The sequence below is a fragment of the Acinonyx jubatus genome, chromosome C1, assembly GCF_027475565.1.
Source record: "Acinonyx jubatus isolate Ajub_Pintada_27869175 chromosome C1, VMU_Ajub_asm_v1.0, whole genome shotgun sequence".
Taxonomy (NCBI): Eukaryota; Metazoa; Chordata; class Mammalia; order Carnivora; family Felidae; genus Acinonyx; species Acinonyx jubatus.
Genome location: NC_069381.1, coordinates 121079195 through 121092133, shown reverse-complemented (window position 1 = coordinate 121092133; position 12939 = coordinate 121079195). Strand labels below are relative to the sequence as shown.

Below are 12939 nucleotides of genomic sequence, written 5' to 3'. Positions count from 1 at the left end.
GTGAATTAGATGTTTATTTTTTCCTCATAAACTTGCATTTGTTGCTACCTGAGAGTTCATAGTACTGTCTTTAGGATCTTTAAAGCACTCGTTGAAATGATTCCTACTGAAAGAATGAAAATTGTGACTTCTACCTTTTGTTGGGTTAGTGAAATTAAAATGCTTAGAAGGATAAAAGAATCTTTCACTGGTATAGCACAGTGGTTAAGAGTATATACCCTGGATGTTGTCATACCTGACTTCTCTGCCACCAGCCAAAGTCCTCAGCCTTTGTAGAGTTATATATACCAGCAGGGGGAAAACCTACACCATTAGCTTACACTCAACTCTGTTATTTTCCTGCAAACAAGAATTGTTACAGGTCTATGTCCTACCCCTTATTATCCCAGGAAAATATACTATGAAAACCCTGTTGATTACAGGACACATAGGGTAAGGAAGTTCTGTCTTCCTTCCTTCCTTCCTTCCTTCCTTCCTTCCTTCCTTCCTTCCTTCCTTCCTATCCTCTATCTATCTATCTATCTATCTATCTATCTATCTATCTATCTAATCTCTTCTAAATGAACTTGTCATAGGCTGCAGAGGCTTAGATTTGAACATGCTGGCGTTTTGAGGCAGACTGGAATAGAGAGGCATATGGATCTGCAGTATAGAAAAAAAAGGAACAACAGGGTTGTGGTTATTAGGGCTGTTTACTACTATTCTGATTCCATTTCCTCTTTGGGCACAAAATGGAAGTCACTTCCTTATTACCTAAATTTGGTTGTGGCTATTAACTGGCTTTGGCCAATGGAATGCAAATAGAGGTGGGATATACCATTACTGAGCAGAAGACTTTAAATGAGAGGATGGTTTTCTTCCCTCTGCCATGCTGATTGTGGAAGTTTATATCAAGATGGAGTGTTCATCAGTCTGAGTTCTCTTAGATAGGAAGAATCTCTCTGCTAACCTAGTACTGACATATAGCATTACAAGAAATAAACCTTCATTATTTTAAGCCACTGAGATTTTGAGGTTATTTATTATTGTAGCATAACCTTGTATGTTTTGATGGACATATGTTGTTTCTAGGAAAGATAAATTCTTAAAGAGAGCGTAGCAATTAGAATTATGCCAGTGACATCCACCTGGATTAAGTCAGAAACAGTCTAAATCTGAGCAGTTACCAGAGCAGATGCCATTTATGGAGAAAGAGGTAGAAGGCAGGGGTTAGGATGAAAAGTTTTAATGAGAAATGCAAAGGACTTGGTGGGTAGGACAAGCAGAAGACCATGACATACACAGTGGGTGTTAAGAAGAGGAGGTGGTTTCCTCTATGCTTATGTGGAACTTGGATTCTTTATAATGGACTCCAAATATCAAAGAAAAAGTATAATGGCTTTGCAGCTAGTATCCTAATTGACTAAGGCAGAGGGCTTTCCTAAGCTTGTAATCGGTAGATCACCACTGTGGCCAGCTGGTTAGGGCTAGAGCATACAGGGCCTGAATCACAGAGAAAGCGATTTATAGTAGAGTCTACCTGACAATGTGACAATGTTTTTTCTAAGGAAATATTTTCATTAAGCTAATTTTAGCTCTCTATTTCCCAGATCTAACAATAGTTGTTCAAGTAACCTTCTGAGTTATATTTTCTAAAATTAGCACCACCTTCCTTATCTTTTTGTGAGGAGGCTGGAAGTGGTCATTCCTAATTTTCTGCAAACAGAGGACCCTGAAAATAACATTTTTATATGACTTTTACTACTGTTGGTTAAATATAAAATTGGTTCTTTGGATTAAATTGTCTAAAATTTTGGGGTGCCCGTGTGGCTTCGTCGGTTAAGCGTCTGACTTCAGCTTAGGTCATGATCTCACCATTCCTGAGTTCAAGCCTCACATCGGGCTCTGTGCTGACAGCTCAGAGCCTGGAGCGTGTTTAAGATTCTGTCTGTCTGTCTGTCTGTCTCTCTCTCTCCCTCCCTTCCCAGCTTGTGCTCTCTCTCTCTCTCTCTCAAAAATAAATAAACATTAAATAATTTTTTTAAATAAAAAAATGTCGGGCACCTTTTGGAATGAGCACTGGGTGTTGTATGGAAACCAATGTGACAATAAATTTCATATGTTGAAAAAAAGATACATTTTGTGAAAAAATAAATAAATAAATGTCTAAAATTTCTAGTTCACTATGATTCACTGTATAGTGTTTCCTGAGTAGATCTAAACATTTAAAAAAATCTTACCATGTGAAAAACTATGATGGAATTTTGCAGCTGTTTTCACACTAAACATACTGAACCAAATATATCCCAATTAGAATAATTGTATATGAATGTATCCTTCTTAAACAGTATTTATATTTTTTTAGCATTTCACTAAAGTCTTTAGATCTCTATCTTTTCTGGTTGTACATTCAATTGAACATATTAAGACACGGCAGATTTCAAAAAATTATGAAAAATCTGTATGTTTGAAATAGAAATGTTAAAATTGCTATGGTTTTAATTTTCTTGATTCATGAGATGATAATGTGGCAGGGAAAATATCAAAAATGAGATTTGGGTGGTACATTTTATTTTGAACAATTGATTTTTCTTGACCGTGGGATGTGGAAAGAGAGTATATGGTGTAGACTAGTCATCCTTTTCTCTTAATGTACATTCTCTCCTTTTTATTTGTAAAATTCAACATTGGGCAAGGATTTTAGGTGGATTTTTGTCATTTACCTATAGATAGTAATGCCAGTGGTGTTTGTTCCTTTGTTTGTTTGTTTGTTTGTTCGTTTGTTTTGGCATCCTCTCTGCCTTCCAAGTGGGGATAGAAGAGAGTTTTGAAGAATTTTGGAAAAGGAATGAATTCTCATGTGACCACCGTGATTGCAATCTAGCTGCCCATGCCCTCTTTGTGTCAGGCATGTAAATATTGGCTCTCATACTAGTTGTACCTTCCATACTGTATGATATGGGTGAGAAATTCTACCTTAAGTTTTGTACCCTTTCCCTCTGGACACCCCCAACCCCTGCCATTATTCCTGGACTACCCAGATAATTTAGTTTGGAGATTCCTCAGATATCTGCTACTAAGAAATATCTAAGGAAGAGGAGCTGAGTCAACCCTACTGGTATAGGATATTTATTTCTTTAAAGATATCGTGCTGTTCAGTATATGTTATATGGTTCATGGGCTTGTTCACTGGGTCATATGCTTTGAATTTTTTTTTTTACATTATTAATTTTTTTCCATTCTTGTTATTATTTGTTCCCTTGTATCTTGAGTTTTTTTTACCATTCTTTTTATTACTTCTTGAGATCAACATTTGGCTTATTAATTATTAATTTTATGCCTTTCTGCATTTCTAATATGTATATTTAAATACATACATTTTCTCTAAATACTGATTTAGCTGGATCTCACATAAGATGCAATTTTCATGATTTTCAGATACATGTTTTTAAATTTATAATATAAAATATTCTTCATTTTATGGATTATTCAAATTATCATATGCAATAAAAATATAATGTAGGCCACAGTATCAACCATATTTGTGGTTTAAAATCTTAACCTTTGAGTCACCCGATTTCTTGGTCCTCTGGTTTACTCAATATATTGTTATGATGCTGCTACCCAGATTCTTGGAAATAGCTTTTGCCTGTTTTTTATTGGCTCCATGTTCTTCTCATTATTTCCTTGATTACTCCAGTACTCTGCTGTTAACCTTTCTGGCTTCAGAATGCTTGATCTTGTTACTGCCTAATCCTTACCTCTACTGTGCTGCCAGAACTATTACCCTTGGAAACTCAGCGATTCACAAACATTTGGTGAAGAATGTTTAGATCCTTTTCCTATTTCAGAACAGGAAATATTTCTTAAGAATAACACATAAATTTAATCATGTCACCAAACTTATTAGTTTATTTCTTCTCACACTAATGTTAATTAGTATTGTTTTTGGCCCCTCATAAAGCTTCCTGAGAGCTTCATGCAGTTCAATCTTATAAACTTGGCATTTCACCAGCAAGATATATGTCTGATGAGTAAAAAGGGTTAGTCTTCAAAAATACATGAGACATACACACTCAGCTTAGGCCGCATTCAATACTTTATAATAAATATTGGGAAATAATATACTACATTAAGTCAAGCCTACTGGATCTCTTATTTCCAACTAGGATATTTTCATACTAGTTGGTGCTAATGTGACCACAGGGAGTGGTTACTCTGTAGAAACCTTATTCATAACCATTTATGACTTATTTTGCAAAAATGAATGTCATTTGGGGCAGAGAGGTAACTACGTGGGAAGTTGGATTGGCATGAGCTAGATACTAGTTTGTCCCAGGGAATTTTTTTTTTTAAATGACCTCAAGGAAAGAGATGGTTAAAATTTGAAAAAAAAAATATGTTTGGTGCAACGTCTAGTAACTATTATGTTTGGAAACTTTTTTATATACCATAAGCTTTCTCACAGCTTACAGAATAAGAATAGTCAGTATCTTAGCCGGCTGTCACTGTAGAATTTCTTACATATCCATAGAAGATGTAAATCCTTTACCATACTTACGTTAAAACCTACAATGTTAAATCAGGCAACAGGTCTTTTCCCAGCATTTACTGCTGTTTTGACTGCAAAAACTACCTAGGAAGAAAAAAATTTAGTATCAGAATGAGAATGAATTATAGTAAAAAAAAATGTGAGCAGAGAGGGAGAGAGAGGCAGATTTCTTTTGCACTGGGAAAAAAAAAAGTATAAAGTGGTTAGAATCCGGGGAGTTGAGAGTATCCCTTTAAACTGTGGTACTGCAATTGATCTCTGTATGTTTTCTGGTATCCGTCTCTTTGAAAGGAGAATGAGAGCCAAGATCATTGGCTGTACTCTAAAGCTGTCACATCTCAGTACTGAAAAGGTACAGTACAAGTGAATTGCAACAGTCTGTAGCTTTCTTTTCCATATCGTCAAGAGCTTTGAGACTGATGAACCAAATGAATGCTTTATTTAGGGCTGAGATACAGATCCCTCCAATCTGACAGCGTTTCAGCCTCCGGAGTGAGAAAGCAGCAGCAGCAGAAGAAGCAGAAGCAACAGCAGTAGCAACAGCAACAGCAGCAGCCCCTGCTCAAGTCCAGTAGAGGAGACTTGATCACCAATTCATCCTGGAAGTCCACCTGGGATCGTGCGCTGTCCAGGGTCCTGAAAAATGAACCAAACGGCCAGCGTGTCCCATCACATCAAGTGTCAACCCTCGAAAACTGTCAAGGTAGGAACCCAGGTTTCCTTCTTCCCTCTGTTTCTGCATATGTATCTTCATTCATCTACTGAACACATGAATGTTGGTATGGCAGGGCACTGACAGTGAAGACAGCTAGTTGCTCTGAGTTTAAATGAAAGATTGGATCTAAGTAAAGAGTTTAGTTCTGTTTGTATGTGTATATAGACTGGAGAGAGTAGTTTTCACTTAACAATTCATTTACCTTGATGACTTTTGCTTTTTTGATTGAAACTCTATCAGTGGTATATTTTAGGAAGAAAGTTTAGTGAGCTTTGAGCTTCCAGAGGAGTTTTTATTCCATGTCCGTTTTCTTGATGAAACTGGTGAAGAATTTGCAAACTGCTGAAAACAGATAATATTAAATTGAATACAAATTTTATAATAGCATTTCATTGTCATATGGATTTGGGACTTCTTATCCTTTTCATAGAAAAACATATTCATCATTGTGAGTGTTGAACTGTTGGTTATACTAAAGTCACTATAGTGATGGAGTATGAAAGTCTATAGAGGGAGTATACAAACATATGCTATTATCTAAGCCATCATGTAAGGGAGGTGATTGGGGATGCCTTTTAATACAAGTGCTTGTTTTAAATTTGAGGTTTATTTGACATGGCTAAAAGAAAAGGACCAAACTTGGAATTTGACTGTTCTGTTTTAGTTTTAAGTAATGCTTATGCTATCCTCTTTGCTGTTATTTTGGTGTTCTTACTTAAAAGGAGACTTCTTAAAAACAGATTTCAAATGAAGGATTTATTTTGTCTTGCAATTTTGCATCCTGGGAGAAAGTGATGGGCTCCTTTGGAACTCTTTCATGGAAAAAAAAAACTGATAACCTGATAGATCATTTTTAGTAACTACAATCTCTAATTCACAAACAGTTGTATGTCTTTTATTGAGATTCCAAAATTCGACATGACTGGCTTTTTGTGCTTATGTTACTTTTGGTTTATATCTCAGGTCTTTGAAAATACTGCATAGACTGTCATTAGACAATATAATTTTCAGCAGTAAGTTTTTTTCTTGTGAACTGACCTACCCTTTGTCAGCCTTTGAGTTATAAATATACCATACACTGAACTCCATTTATATGCAATTATTTTTAAAAGCAATGAAGTGTCCAGGATGTATCAAATGATATATAGTTAGACTCTCAGCATATATAAACATATAAAGTTAACTATAACCATAAAGAACTAAAATTCAGATAATTTTCACCATCTCTAATGGCAAAAGCAGTGCCTTTCTCAGCATTGAATTTTTTGTATGGTGTCCAAGTTTAGAAATAAAATACTATGCTTTAGTATATAAGTTTTCCTCTGCATGTCACATTCCCATATATGTCATTTATGTAAGCATACCATCACTGAACAATGACTAAACAGTACATATATGACACTCCACATTGTGATATATAAACTCTGGTGGGAAATATGTGTTGTAGCCTAAAGTGGGATAGAATTATGAACTGGCTATCTACCTTTGAGTATGTTTGGAAACCCATAAAATGACCAGCAGCTTTCTGTTTAAGTGTTTGAGGTCACAAGAATCAAGTGTTTTATTTGCCCTTTTATTTATTGGATAAGGACAAATGAATGCTACTTTCTGGACTTAAAATTACTTTCCTTATTGGTCCTCTGGCATTGACTGCCCTCAGACAAACTGTGAAGGCAGAAAAAAAAAAAAAAACGTTTGTAGTCTAAGGGTTTTGCATCATCTTGCTGATCTTGCAGATGCTCTTTTTTTTTTTTTTCATTCTAACTGCAGCCATTGAACTGAAATGAAAGGCATCATAAAAATTGGACAACTCACCACTTAGCAATGTATTACATTAATGGCTTAATGAAGAAATCTTGAATCAAAGCACTGGATGATTTGGTTAATTATACAAGTTAAATTCTTTTGTGTTGTCCCCACCCCCCATATTGCTCTGGGGAGCAAAAGATGCTTGTGATGTTCATAAAGTATATAAAGTTGCAAGCATTGAACTATTAAGGGAGTAATTACTTGAGTATTTTCCAATTTGCAACAGTAAAAGGGGATGAGTGGAAAGGCTCTCTTACTTCAAATTATGTGCTCAATTATGAAACATTTATGGCTTTTGGAATTTATACTAAAAATGGCTATCTATATTTAGGTAATGCATTAGCCTATGAACACAATGCGGCAACAACCTAAGGAAAAACCCTGAGATGAGAGGTTTTTGGAAAGCTGTTAGATACTGGAGCTCAAAAGACATTTTGGATTTTTGGAATATATCTTCTTTTTTTTCAAGCATGATTTTTTTTTTTAGAGTTAATTTTCCCCTCACTCTTAAAGTTACTATCTGAAAACTTTAAGCAAAACTCCCTTATGGAATCTGATTGGCCTGCAGGTAATGATAAGTGACCCACTTTGGGGCTCCAGAAATATCCAGATACTTAATAACTTGTAAATTGCTCCATTTTGGAAATTCTAAAACCTCTAGGGACTCCCCCCACCCCCTCACAGTTCAGAGTAATAATCCTCTAGGGAATTGTTCCCCCTTTTGTCAATGTAGTAAACGCTGACTGTTCCTTCTCTTGACAGTTTAACTACTGCTAAAAAAGAATGCAATGGGAATGAACAAAAATGAATTGCTTTGGCTAAAAATAGCTTTAAGGGCCAAAATGTGTGGGAGGAGAAAGAACAGGTGTGTTTATATGTCGTTTCTCCAGCTGAAGTTTAAAAAGTGATGATATCTGCAGTGAGTCAAATTTAGCGGCTGCTGCCAGTGAAAGCTGTTTGTGGTCAGAGTGGTGGCAGAGCTGAAGAAGGAGGCGTTGGGAGGAGTCATGATGGAATAAAATGGTTAACATTATTCAGGTTGCTTGACATTTGTTTTTGTCATTCTGGCCATTCTCCAGCTCTACCAGTCCCTGACACATTTGTCCTGATGTACTTGAGCAGGTATGTTCCTGTAGTCAAAACTGATAAGAGAACAGAGAAGAGGAAGTCAAATTAAGGTGTCAGATCTCTTTGGACAAAATGTTGAATGCAATGCAGTCATAAAACCCTCTCTCATTTTAGAGCTTGAAAAGCAATAAAGCTTTTCCTGAAATGATTACAAATCTTACCGTCAAGGTAGCAGCACTCTAAAAAAAGAATCTTTGAGATCTGTAATGGAAAGTTTTAGGGACAATCTGGGAATGCTAAATACAGATCTAATCTTGGCTTATTATAAACTTCATTTCTGAAAAATTGTCCCCACTTTAGGCAACAAACTTGGTTTTTTCTTCCCTGTCTTAGCTTCTCTTGGTTAAACTGAAAGCAAATTAAATCTTCCAGTCAAATCTCTGAACTTCGTTTACTTTTTCTTTCAGCAGAATTTCAAATTTAGAGCTTTGCCTTAAAAAAAGTGAGAGTTTTTTTTTCTTTTTTCATATTTTAATAGAAATCATTCACCCATGTATTTCTAAGGGTAGTAGAAGAATGGTCCATCTTTTCTCTGAAGTTAGAAGTTGTGTGTGAATCCTCAGGGTGGGTGGTTCCTCAATCAGGAATCATACCTATTTTATTTTATTATCGAACTCCAAAATACAGTGCACAATATTTCTTTACTTTTCTCATCTAGTGACTCTTTCATATCAATGTCTTTTCTTTTTTTAAGACAGACATGGCTTATTCTATCACTACCTTCACACTCAGGTTCCCAGGTTCTCAGATCTGTGTAAATGGATCCCAAAAGCTTCTTTTTTAAAATTTATTATTTATTTATGTACGTAGGTATGTATGTACGTACATACAAATTCCTGGACAAATAGCTACACATTTTTACAAAGTGTATTTAAAGGTGTATTTAGGATTTTCATTTTCTTCAGAGTAGAACATCTATGAGCAGACAAATACTTTTCATGACAATTTGATTGTCTTTATATTGTAATATTGAAGTGTTAGGCAAATACAGACATTTTCTCTTTACCACCTCTAATCCACAGCTCCATCCAAAACTGTTGTGTGTGAAACAGGAGATAAAATTAGGTAGTAAAAGAGGATGAAATCTTCTCATATGTACATTTTTTATTAAATCTGTGTGCCTGAGGGCATGGTCATTAGAAAATAATTTGTGTCTTTAGCCATTGGTATTTTGGAGTGTGACATTGTGATAAGTTGGCATGGTGAGAATAATTTGGAAAGGTACCAATTGACGCCACTTTTTACTGATTGGTAATTCCACACTCCAAGTTTAAAGGATGGATACCACATCCATATTTCACATGGCACTTCAGCTGGTGTTGCATTTTGTCTTAAAGAGTATTTCATAATTGCATCCACAAAAATTTGGAAATATAGAGTATATAAGAGAAAATTCCACCTCTTTATGTCATTGCAATATGCAAAATGTACCTCTCAAATATCACTATTACATGAAATTCTAGAAGAGTATAATATGCTTCTATAGTGTATTTTGACTTAGGGATTCTTCTTGGTCTTTATCCTAAGGACTTAAGTCATAAGGAAAAAAACAAAAAGAAACTTTATTACATTATGATCTCAACACAGACTCAGAAGCACTAAAGAAAGAGTTATCATCGGTATTCAGTGAACCCTATGGTTCCATTTGGCAAGGTACAGATTTTTCTTCAGCATTAGGAGAATGGGCCATTCTCTTAAGTGGTGATATTTGAAGCCAAAAAAGTAGACTTACAAAAAATTAGAATGAAAGACATTGTGTGTGAGAAAAATTTTTTCTCCCTCTTCGAAATGGTCTACATCTTTTTAATTATTCGGAAACAACTTCCTCATATGCTTAAGGCAAAAATCACAGCCTGTGATGACCATGAATAGGACCACAAGTTAGAAATTCTGCTAATGACCAATTTATAGTCATTTATAGTTTGCATTTATGCTAAGTATTTAAATTTAAATACTTATTCTATAGTCATTAGAATAATGACTGTAGATCCTACTCCTTAAAGGAAGGATTAAATGTTTTTATATTTTTAGTAAAGAGTGACAGTGTTATAAAGATGGGCTAGTTTTCTATTTTATTCATTTTTTCTTAATAAAATATAAAGTTTCTTTCTTATTCAACATTTGAAGTGTTTGAACTGGCAACTTTTACTTTGAAGAAGTATTATAATATAACATATTTTTAGTTAAATTTGAACTTTGAGAAAATATTTAGTAGTATTTCATTTGCTTCTTGGAAAAATAGGTGTTAATAATTTCCTAGAAACTCATGTTTTGCTCAGGTAGTAAAGACATTTTTAGTGACAAATTTGTGATGACAAATCACTACTTTTCACTGAAAATACATAGTTCAACAAATGTAGCATGGAATAAATGAGCTAAGGTAGCGCTTCTCAAAATGTGGTCCCTGGGCCAACAACATCAGCATCCCCTATGAACTTATTAGAAATGCAAATTCCTGGGCCTTACCCAGACCTAATCTACTAGAAATTCTGGGGATAGGAACCAGCAATCTGTTTTTGACAAGCCTTCTGGGTGATTTAATGCACATTAAAGTTTCAGAAATCCTGTGCTAAAGAACTACAAAATAAGACAAACTTGTTCTATAGTCCCCCTGTAAGAATTGTCTGTGTTTGAGTATCACAGGTGGAGTCTGAACAATTTCAGAATGATACTTAGGATTATGTAATAATGTGAATTGTATGAGAGCTGAGATCTCTTCAGGTATATATCTCTTTTATCCCTTACAGGGCTTTCTTGATACAAAGCACTTCACACAATAGACTTTGAATATATATTTGTTGATTATTAAGTGACTGTTAAGGTCTATCATCTCTAAAATGAGCTAAATAAAATTTTAAGACCTTGTTTAATTGGTAACCTAGTGGGAAACCTTGTTCTGTCTTTTAAATTCACAGCACATTTCTTTAAAAAAAAAACTGTATTGAGATTTTGTTTGGCTTTCAATGGTTCTGTTATCTGATTTGGTTTGAGGGCATTTGGTAATAAACACCTTTTGGTAACTATGGAGATAGTCACACTAAGCAGAAAGTATGTTAGGCAGTTTTCTCCCTTCTTGCCAGCTTCATCTGAAACTTGGCAAAAGAGTCTGAGACAGGAATATCACCATAACCTTTCTCCTTTCATTTACGAGTGTTCTTTAGCTATTGGATATGTGCCAGGTTGGTAGGATAGCACTGGAAGCAGTATACCACAACTGAAACAAACAGGTTTATCAGTTGTAAACCTGACCTCCTCTGGACAGACCCAGCATGGTATTACATTAGCAGAACCAATTTAACTTAGGTGATAAGCCTTGAAATAAAAGAAGTTTACATTCTGAACAACTTTATCTCTTGGAAATTTTTATAGGACTCAGGTTTTTGTTTGTTTTTTACAGTTAGGATTGGGAAGAAAGATCCATTGCATGCAGTCTTACCTGATATGTACAAATGGAGTGTAGGGCAGATTGGATAGGTTTTCCTTTAGAGGGTCATCCTTAATTTGAACTCTCATTCTCTCTGTATCACAATGGATCATGTAGCCTTGGGGGAAGGCTATTAACCCTGTTCAGGCTTTTCTTCTCAGTAGCAGAAGGGCAATAAACTTAAATTATCTACCCAAACAAAAATGCTATGTAAGTGCTTTGTATTATAATTTGTTCTAGTAGCAATTTTTAAGGGATATGACATTTTCATAGAGAACTGTATAGTAAGAATCAATTTTTATGACATAAAAGCTAAGAATTTTATTTGCAATTATTATTAACTATAATGATGATAAAAACTCATTTTGAAGTCACCAGGGAGCTGAAAAGTATCTTCTAATATTGTAGTAACATCTGCAAGATCTCATCATGGATCCATACCAGGAAGGTAGGGAAAGAAGAGTATTGAGTTTAAATGCTATCTAAAGGACTGATTAATTCAATAAAAAGTGCAGCTACTCATCCTGATGCTTAACTACAAAAATGGAAGATACCTAGCTGCATGGATTGTACATGTGATTGAGTTGAGGAGAAATATATCATGCTGTGTATATAGCCTTCCTACTATCTCTACACCCATTGTTTCCTTTGCTTGTTCTACGCTTCCACCAAATGGTCCTTTTGATAAACCCTATTTTTACTTCAAATCTCAAACAGAATGTTCCCAGTTCTCTAATTCCCTTAGGCAGTAGTCATGGTCTCAACTAATCATCTATGTTCTCACATAATCTTCTCATTGCCTGCTTCATAACAGTTAGTCTTCTTAGGTATAATTATTTGTTTCCATGTAAGTCTTTCTACTACTTCTCTTCCCTCTACTGCTCTTCAAGGGTCTTTGTCTTTACTTTTGGCAACTTTAGTGCCTAGTGCTATATCCAGGGTATAACAGGTCCTCAATTAAGATTCTTCAAATGAAGGAACAAAGAGGGCTATGAACTCATTTGTCTTCCTAAGAAATGCCGTCTGACTTTTGAGTTCAGAAACATATTAGTCTTCCTTAACCTAAGCTGAACTGAACATTTTACTTTAAAGTATGTAGGCAACATTTGGAGAGATGACAAAAGGGCCTCAAGGATTGTCACAATAGATATGCTAATTCTCTTGAGAAAGAGTGGTTTCTGTAAGTCAAAAATAGGTTTCACATTACAAGTATCTTTTACATTAGGGTTGAAGAAAGTCTGTCCACATAGAGACAATCTTTGCCCCTCTGTTTTGGAACCTGAGTTAGCATAGCAGATACAAGTTGCTGTTGATTTTAATGGATGGGGCCTT

At 35.1% G+C, this 12939-nt stretch overlaps 1 long non-coding RNA gene across 1 annotated transcript; it reads right to left on the bottom strand.

Moving 5' to 3' along the window:
• Positions 1–4953: 4953 nt before the first annotated feature.
• On the bottom strand, positions 4954–11797 carry LOC113598257 (uncharacterized). Its single transcript, XR_003418925.2, has 3 exons — positions 11620–11797; positions 5449–5588; positions 4954–5167 (listed from the first exon to the last, which is right to left on the bottom strand). It is a non-coding gene; the product is annotated as an uncharacterized LOC113598257 (long non-coding RNA).
• Between the last annotated feature and the right edge of the window lie 1142 nt (positions 11798–12939).